The sequence below is a fragment of the Ornithorhynchus anatinus genome, chromosome 20 (genome assembly GCF_004115215.2).
Source record: "Ornithorhynchus anatinus isolate Pmale09 chromosome 20, mOrnAna1.pri.v4, whole genome shotgun sequence".
In the NCBI taxonomy this organism is placed as follows: Eukaryota; Metazoa; Chordata; class Mammalia; order Monotremata; family Ornithorhynchidae; genus Ornithorhynchus; species Ornithorhynchus anatinus.
In genome coordinates this window covers 26,021,107-26,030,958 of record NC_041747.1, presented here as the reverse complement: position 1 = coordinate 26,030,958, position 9,852 = coordinate 26,021,107, and the positions used below count along the sequence as shown (strand labels likewise).

At 43.0% G+C, this 9,852-nt stretch overlaps 1 non-coding gene across 1 annotated transcript; it reads left to right on the top strand.

Moving 5' to 3' along the window:
- Positions 1 to 792: 792 nt before the first annotated feature.
- On the top strand, positions 793 to 930 carry LOC114805974. Its single transcript, XR_003754105.1, has one exon. It is a non-coding gene; the product is annotated as a small nucleolar RNA SNORA7 (small nucleolar RNA).
- The last annotated feature ends 8,922 nt before the right edge of the window (positions 931 to 9,852 follow it).

The window sequence follows — 9,852 nt, the reverse complement described above, 5'->3', positions numbered from 1 at the left end:
TTCCTAGGAAATTGACAAAATAAGTCGTAACAAAGGGTGGTAAAGTAAATTTTCCCTGACAGTTTTACTGTATTTACTATTTTCATATTTTAAATGGCATTTAAGTGCTTACTATGTATTTAGTGAGCAACTACTATTGTACACACCCCAATACTTAGCACAGTGCTCTGCAAATACTAATCGCTCATTAAGTACTGAAGGACAGACTCTCACCATCCCAGTCTATTCATTAGCTCTTCTTCAGGACCTTCTAATGGAACTAAATGCCACTCCCTAACGCAGCATATGCATGAAGAAATGAATTTTTTTCCAAGCATTTCTTTACCACATTCACTTTTTAAAAAAAAAGAGAGAGGGCTCTATCAAATTGGATGATCTTGTCTTTAAGGCAAATAAAAAAAAAAGTTATTGGCAAAGGATTTCAAAACACCCTGCCTGATGTGAAAGTAATAAAGAACTGCTAGAATAACTGATTGCAGTAACAACTTGCTGATAATTAAAATACTTTCCATGTACCTGATTAAACATTCATTTTTTGAGGCATGTAATCCAAAGAAGTAATCTGATTACCTCTTAGGCTAAAAAGCAACATGAATTGCTTGTAGTTACTTGTCTGGGAAATCCTGTCTCAAGTATTCAGAGATGAAAAATAGCCATAGTTAGAACTGTGATGGCTGGAGTAATTCTAAAGAGCTTTCACGCTTGGGCAAAAGCCACTTCCGGCTTCTGATCCTGCAGAGCCTCACTTAGCGTTGATGGGAAGATGGAAATGGCAGGCTCCAGGCCTTCCTCCCCCTCTCAGGGTCGCACCTGGGGAGTTTCCAGTACTCCACCAACCTCGACTATGGGAGGGAGAGTCAAGCAGAGGCATATCCATTCCACTCCTACCTTGGGCAATGGCTAGCGAGTGGAAGGCAATCTGCTACAAACTCAACTGTGCTGGGCAGCGGCGGCACGGGAAAGAGTCGAGGGTGGAGACTCTAGTTTACCGCACGGTAGCAGGCAGCCGTAAAGCACTTCTGTATTTTAACCAAGAAAACTCTACGGATACGCTACCGGAACGATTGCAGATGGAGGTGGGGTGTTCCGGGAGAGATGTCTCCACGGAGTCGCCACGGGTTGGAGATGACGGCATAAGACAAGCCTTCCTCACCTGCTCTGAGAGCCCAATTCACCTTGAGTAGGGACGATCCATTGCGACCCTGAGGTCTTACTGAATGGCACTACCTCGTAGCCTTACCTCATTGGACCATAAGCTCACCCTCAACTAGCCCAACTGGTTTACTGGTCCAACTGAAGGCAATAGTTATCTGGTTATTCAGCCTCTCATCCCCATCACAAAAAAAAACCCCAAACCCAAAATTACTCAGGAAACAGAAGAATTAAGAGGTTTTTGTTTGTTTCTGAAAGGCCCAGGTGGGCTATATCCATAGATCAAGTGATCATGATAATTGTTCAGCCCTCCAGTTAAACTTACTCTTGCAGACACAGGATCTACATAGTAGCAAGAAAAGGGGCCTTGGTTAGGGTAGCCAGCAATTGCAATAAAAAAAAATCCAGCCCTGAGGGGCAAGTGACATCACCTACACTAAACTGGTTTGCAGTTACACAGTCACATGCATAACAACTGGGACGTAACATGAAGATGCTAAGGCTGACTCAGTTTTTTCTGGGTCTCCTGCTCAAGCTAATAAGTTTTTCTGGTGCCAGAATGGGCCTGCTTTCATCCTTCAAAAAGCCCTGGGCCCTCTTTCAATCTCATAGACTTTGAAAAAGAGGTTGGGGGTGGGGCGAAAATTCTCTGGATTTAATTCTCTGAACTCCTCCAAATAACCAAAAAAAAAAACCCAACACAGCTGTACACACCTCACAGAGATAGTAGTCATCTCTCTACCCACTCCACACCCTACTGATTGACCTACTTTTCATTATCCTCTCTATTATTTTAGAGTCTGCCTCCCCCTCCTAAATTGTAAGCCACTTGAGGATGAGAATCATGTCTGCCTACCATACCGTACCTTCCCACTGCTCAGTACTTTGTTCTGCACAGAATAGGTGCCAAAAGTATATTACTGATTGACTGGAAAGGCACAAGCCAAGGCTTCCAGGAGTACAGAAAATTGATTTTTCCTCCCTTCGCCAAAAAAAGCCAAAATTTTAGTCCAGTTGTGATGGTAGTGATTTTTGCTATGTTCCCCAGAAAGGCCTCAGAAGACAAGGACAGTTAATTTCACACATCCTATTACCTAGCTTTCTATAGGCCCTACAATAACTCACTCACTGGAAACTCAGCTGATCTCAGCCTTACGCGACACATCAGGGCCGCCAAAGGACAATATTTAAATCACAGTGATGGGAGGTGAATTTGGATCGGCAGCAAGACACAAATCCTATTATCAAACTGATGAAGTTGCCAGATCCTCATAATCCGAGACCTTTTTCTTCAGTGGAAAAAAAAAAAAAATCACCTGCAGTGGATAACTGTTCATTTGCTGGGCCACCTTATCAGAACTGGAAGATTGATTAGCTTTCCCAGAGTAACTTTTCACAATAGCCCTAAGGGACTACATGTTCCTTGTGACACTTTCATTATGCAAATAGTTTGATACATTTCAGTGCTGAAAAATAGCATCCACACTGGTAGCTAACATTTGGCCTGGTGAAATTAAATGGGTATTAACTTGTCTGGGCAAAGTGGCTGTAAAATAATGTGTAAATCGTCTTTTGCCTGCAATCAGAATAAAAAGCTTCCGCTCCACAGTTTTGGCCAATATGGCTCAATTTCACTCTTAATAGTGCCTAGCTTGCTCAATTAAGATCAGATCAAAAAATCAGTTGCTATAATCTTTCACAGACCTTTTGGGAGTCGATTTCCCTTTCCTTTGGCTCTAATTCATCTGAGTTGGATTTCTTATTAACAATCATTTTTGTTCTGCTGACGGGTAGGTAAAGTGTGATATCACACACTTCGGTCATTGGTATTGAGGCTTTCAATAACGTTGTCACATAGGCATGGGATGAAGGAGTTATTCTCGGCTCATGAGACAAAGGTCAGTATAGGGGCATTCACTAGGTAGGTAGTCTGTGAAATGGGGAAACTTCATGCAGCAGAGAAGGGAAAACATCAGAAACTATGTAAAGCAGACACCCGTGATAATCACCAAGTACACTTTCCTTTTAAGACTCAAAAACATGTGTATCCACATCAGAAAACTCAGTTGCCCTGTGTGGGGATGCAACTGGATCTGCCAGAGGTTTAATTTTAAACCAAAAACTCACCTTTGTTGTCTTCATTTTCTCACAAGGATATCTTGAGGATGAATTAGGCATCTTCGGCTTTGAAATCTCTGAAGGAAAAGTCATATGAAAATAGCGTTTAGATTTGTGGTTCATACTTCCAATTCTGATCCTAATTTTTATATCACCTTGCTGTTTTTAAAATTGTGGGGTCGCTCGGTTTTTCCATCCGTAAAGTGATGCTGGTAGTATTCATTTCTTCCTTTTTCAGAGAGTTATAGGGCTGAAAGGAACTTTAAAACTGCCAATCCCCCAACCCCTGAAGAGTCTCATCCCTCACAGATGAGTAGCTATCCTGTTTTCAAAAGCCTCCAGAGGAATGTATTTCACCACCTCAGTAACCCATTTAACAAGACTATCAGGAGAGTTTTGCCTTCTGCCTAACCCATTACTGGACATTTATGGAATGCCAACACTGTGCTAGGCCCTATCCAAAATGATCACATTGGACCCATCTTCTCATCACTGAGTTTCCAGGCAGGCATGCTGCAAGTAAGTAGGAAAAGAAATGGCCTTAAGGGGCCCGGGAGTGACATTAAGAAAGGGAATCTAATAAAGTATCTTCACCACTGGCCATTTGGAAAACCATTAGGCTATCCAAAAAAACACTCCGGTGCAGTATTAAAATAATTGTATCATTATTTATATCTTGCATTCTTATATTTACCTTTTCCCCGGGAAGTTCAATATCATGTGTGTCCTGCAGTGCTATGCAAAGCCTAATTCCCCAAATGGATTTCCCTGCCTCTCTATAAACTGGTTATAATCTATGCTTGACCAAGGCAAAGCACTAAGTTGTCCTTGCAGGTATCCTTTGGTCAGGCACGGTGGTTTTGGCTTATGATAAGTTTGACATGGAAAACATCATTTCTTATTTGACCTCTGAATGACCCAGACCAGAGCAAGCTGGTTAAAAGGAAATTGGGGTTCAATTTGGATTGTTTATCTTCAAAGCTGCACCCATTCAAGAAACCTGATTCTCCTCTGTTTTGAAGGGCATGTACACTCAGCACTATGGGGCTGGATGAAGAAAAAGGTGGGGTACACATATACCCCCAGAACTAGCTTCCATTTTATGACAACATGTCAAACTGCCATTGTGTTCACAGGGGATGACTGACTGGCCCAGAGCCACCAATATGGGCAAGAGAGATCTTTGAGATCTCAATGGCCCCATGGCTCCTTGGTAATCCTGCATGGGGGAGCCCCAGTCGCTCTTCGAACTTCTGCAAGCCCAAATCCATTTGCTTAGTGGATAGAACAAAGGGCTGGGAGTCAGAAGGATCTGAGTTCTAATCCCAATTCTGCCACATGTCTGCTTTGTGACTCTGGGCAAGTCACTTCACTTCTCTGGGCCTCAGTTACCTCATCTGTAAAATGGGGATTAAGGGTGTGAGCCCCATGTGGGACACAGACTCTGTCCAACCTGATTAACTTATATCTACCCCAAAGCTTGGAACATAGTAAGCACTGAAGTACCATAAATATCAACATCTTGTTTGAATCCTCAAATTACAAGTTCTACCAGCCCTGGAACCACCATTTACCTTCCTTGCCATTCTTTTTATATATTTTTTTTAAACTAGACCAGGAACCCTCCAGTACTGGGCCCCCTGCAAAAAAATAAAACCAATGAATTTTCCCCTTTTCAAGACCCTTAACATCTGGCTCACCAAGCCTCAAGTCATTCAACTTGCATTTTCTTCTAGGTGAGGTAGAAGTGATTTCTTCAGCCCATTTGGTTGAGTGAAAATCCTGATCAGCAGATGCTCAGCACCACCAACTGGACTATTTTCTGGCCACAGAGCTGACCCGTGGGAAGCCAACTACCAGCAGCACTTGATGGAGGCCCGAGCTGACCAGCGGTCTGTCCCGGGCACTCCACACCCAAAGTGATGTGATTACGGGGGAAGCGGCAGGCTTGATTTCAGTCAGTTCACACAACATCTCTGCTTGTAAACAACATTCATTCACCCAAGCCTCTGCTACCCTGCTATAAGTCACTCATATTCACTGAGTGCAGAGCACCGTGCTAAGCACTTGGGAGAGTACAATATGACAACTAGACATTCCCTGCCCACAATGAGCTTACAGTCTAGAGGAGTAGACGTTAATATAAATAACAGATGTACATAAGTGAGGCAAACAAAATGAAAAGATTATAGATAGGTATAGGTGAGCAAATGGTGCAAATCCACATGTAAAGGGCATTTAGAAGTGGGGGAAGACGTGCTTTCAGTAAGGCTTTGAAGGAGGGGGAGAGTAATCCTCTGATGGATATGAAGAAGGAGGGCATTCCAGGCCAGATACAGGACTTGGACAAACGGTCACTGGCAAGATAGACAAGACTGAAGTACAGTTGGCCTTAGAGGAGCAAAGTGTGTGGGCTGGGCTGCAATCTGCAGTCTCCACTGGAGAAAATACTGGAGATGCACTTCAATGGTAATAGAACTGTTAATGCCTTGGCTATCTGGAGAAAGGTAAACAAAGTCAGAACAAAAAATGATTTCAAAGAAAACTTCCCAGTGCAAAGATGTGTACTTAGACCCTGTAGACTGCTTTCTTCTTCAAGGCTTCTGATTATCTTGTTTCAGGAACAAGAGGGCTCTTGGAAGGTCATGGCAACTGGCCTGGATGACCTAATGGATAGTGGGTTGGGGCAAGTTGGGTGTTTTATAGGGGGCTCTCGGTGATTTTTTCCTCCATAAGTGTCCACCTGATCTGTGGTGGGGAGTGATATGGAGCCTTTTTGAGAGGCAGGACTTCAAAAAGAAACAAGCTTGGAGAACAATAAACTCCATTAGCACCTCAAACTCCTTCAGGAGTAAAATGGAGACTCCCCAGACCTCTCCAAGAGGCCATCTCCCAAATAAGCCCTCATTTTTGGGCCCCCTCCCTCCTGCACCTCCCTTGCACTGGATCTGTACTCTCTGTTCATCCCTCACTCAGCCCCACAGCATCCTTCATTTATTTAATGTGTCTTCCCCTCTGGCCTATAAGATCTTCGTGGTAAGGGAACATGTCTACCAACTCTGTTATATTAGATTCTCCCAAGTGGTTAGTACAGTGGTTAGAGAGGCAGCGTGGCTCAGTGGAAAGAGCACGGGCTTGGGAGTCAAAGGTCATGGGTTCGCATCCCGACTCTGCCATTTGTCAGCTGTGTGACTTTGGGCAAGCCACTTCACTTCTCTGGGCCTCAGTTACCTCATCTGTAAAATGGGGATTAAGACTGAGCCTCACCTCATTACCCTGTATCTACCCCAGCGATTAGAACAGTGTCCTGCACATAGTAAGTGCTTAACAAATACCAAAATTATTATTGTGTTGCACACACAGTAATCAGGAAATACAACTTACTGAATTATGGCACAAGACAATTTCAACACCCCACTCAATCCCACGAAAACCCCCACCTAGGAAAATATACCACCAGTCAGTTCTTTCCTTCATGCTTCCAGAAAAGGGAGAATGCACGTGAAGGTTATGGCGCTGAGATAAACCTGCTCCACGATATCATGATGCCTTCAAAGCAACGGAAGAAAAGTAAAGTTTGAGAATTTGCATCCAAGCTCAGGCAGGAGAGGATTGAGGAATGCCGAAGTGAGGCTGGAGAATATCAAGTAGGCCTATAAATCAACCGTATTTGAGTGCTTACTGTGTGCACAACACTAAGTACCTGGGAATTAAACAAACATTCCCTGCATCGCTGCTTACCAAGTGAATTTACAGTTTAGAGGAGGCAGACAGTAATAGAAATAATTTTCAGATATGTACCTAAAAGCTGTGGGACTAGGGGTGGAGAATGAAGAGCCCAGATGAGAACAAGAGAAGTCAGTCCAATCTGCCGCCCCAAATCGCCCCCCAAACTCAACAGATACAAATGCAGCACCCCATTATGAGCAGGGAACATGTCTACTATATCGTACGCTCCCAAGCACCTAAAACAGCATTCTGTGGACAATAAGACCTCATTATGAGCAGAGAAATACGTCTGTTACATTGTTCGCTCCCAAACGCTTAAAACAGTGCTGTGAACAAGAAGAGCTCAACAAATACCATTAACTACATCTTCAGTTGCCCAAAAAACTTACCTTTATGTGCACCCACGGACACCCCCATAGTCTTGGGTTAAATAAATGCCAATTTAAAGGCAAAAACGGCGCTACTTAGTCTCAACTGAAGCACTAGAACTAAGGCCGGCGCTTCCTGAGAAAAGCACGAGCAAAATGAGGGCAAGGGAGGGGCTTGACCTCAGCTGGATTTTAATGAGTACAGACGCTGCCCCTGACCCTGTGCATATCATTTCTCCATCGTAGTTTACCAATTGGCCAGCCCGTTTGCTTGGGCTATCAACTTAGGGTAAAAAGCTCGGTTTTGTATTTTAATGTTGTTGCTTATTTTACAGCCCTCTCATTTAGAGGTCACAATGGAGAATTGCCTTTGGCCTTAACATCTTACTTCTTTTGGTGCCCCAACCTTTAAAGTGTTTTCACCGATTTGAATAGAGTGGTTTCAGACAGTGTCAATTAGCATTAGATAATGGTGGAACACTTTAGCATAGATAACAGAGCCTTGGTGTGTTAATTTCAGCCAACTTTTTGGTGATTAGGATGTGAAATGGAATACTTGGAAAATTATTAACATAGATATTTTTAAAAATGGAATTCAGAATCCTATTTGGACACTTTTTTTTGCTATTTAAGCAGGTAACTTACTATATTCATTGTAGTTTAGTAGCATTTTAAAAATATGTTCATATTGTTTTGGTCATTTGGGAGGAATGATAACTATGACATTTAAGCTTTTTCTATGTGCTAAGCATTGCAGAAGAGACAACATAATGAAATTTAACCTAGGCTCTAATGGGGCTTCCTTTTCAACAAAGAAACGGAGCCCAGGGAGTAATGAGTAACTTGTCCAAAGCTCACAGAGCAGGCAAAGTTTGGCATGTTCAAAAAATACCATTGACTGACTGTAGCCTAGGTCTCCTGACCACGATTTCCATGTTCCTTTCACTATTTCTCCACATACACACCTCCATCCTTCCCCCCCAAACATACACCCTAACTGCTTCCTATTTTGAGAATGCATTAACACACATTACAGTATTTCCTTTGGGGAAACTGTACTTTGTTGAGCACCCTATCTTAAAATTATTTTCATGGACTGAGTCCATACTGAGAATAGTAGAAACACTTTAGGTGTCTGATCCAGTGGATAGGGGGATTTAGAGGCTGGGGGAAGCAGAGAACTTCCTTTGCCCCCGTGACTCAATCTTTTGGTTGTTGCAGACCAGACAATAATCTGTCATTACTTTTGTCGTTGAGAAAAGGGAGAACTCCTTGTGGTCTGCAGGCAGACTGCTGTTCTGCCATTATCCTTGGCTTCATCAGGTCACTTGTGTCTGCAGCAGTTTCATCTTCCTACCTGGAGGGACAAAAATGTCCAGCCCGTGACCCTGTATGGTAGTGATTTGTGCCTCCTCCCTTCATTCATTCATTCAGTTGTATTTTTTGAGTGCTTACTTTGTGAGAGCACATGTGATTGTCTTGCCCTGATGAGTATTTTAATATACTGAGTCCCATTGTGACTATTTTGCTACTTTGTTGGGCACCAATATGATAATAATTAATGACTGTGGTATTTGTTAAGCACTCACTATGTGCCAAGTACTGTACTAAACACTGGAGTAGATACAAGATAATTGGGTTGGACACAGTCCCTGTCCCAATCCCAAATAGGGCTCCGAGTCTTAATCCCCTTTTGACAGATGAGGTAACTGAGGCACAGAGAAGTGAAGTGCCTTGCCCAAGGTCATTCAGCAAACAAATGGCAGAGCCAGATTCTAAACTAAGCACAGGGGAGGGCTGATAGAAGAAGGATGCATGAAGAGGAATGGGGGCAAATAAGGGAGAAATAGGAAAAAGGATAAATAAAATGATAGCCTTCCCACCCACACACCAAAATGGGCTTAAAAGGGGGGGAAGAGAAGGAAGGAGGGAAAGGAGGGGAAGTAGTATGAGCTAGTGGAGAGAGAACAGGCCTGGGCTCTCATTGTGGGTTTGATATTTATTTGCAGAGTCACCTCAGGCAAATGAATTAATTTATGAATTAATTTGCCTGTGCATGTTACCCCAATGGTAAAACAGAAATCAAATCCTTTCCCTCCAACATAGACTGTGAGCCCCAGGTCGGAGAGGGACTATGTCCAATCTGATTATCTTATATCTACTCCAGCATTTAGTACATTTAGTACTGGAACACGGTAGGCACTTAAGCACCAAAGAGAAAGTGGGGGTAAAGATTCACAAATGCTTTGCCAACTTTATTCTTTCTCTGAACAAACCTCCTCTTCTCCTAACCAAAATGAAAGGTTAGCTAGCCACGGTGGCTACTGAAAACCGACCTTTGTCTTGAAGAAAACAGAGTGGGGTTGGCAATTTGAGAGATGAATAGATCAAGGAAAAACAGGAGATTTGAAGGAGAGAGTAGAACTGGAAGTAGAAAGAATGCAGAGAAAGTTTGTGCTTGTAGTGCCCCTAATGTTGGTTTGAT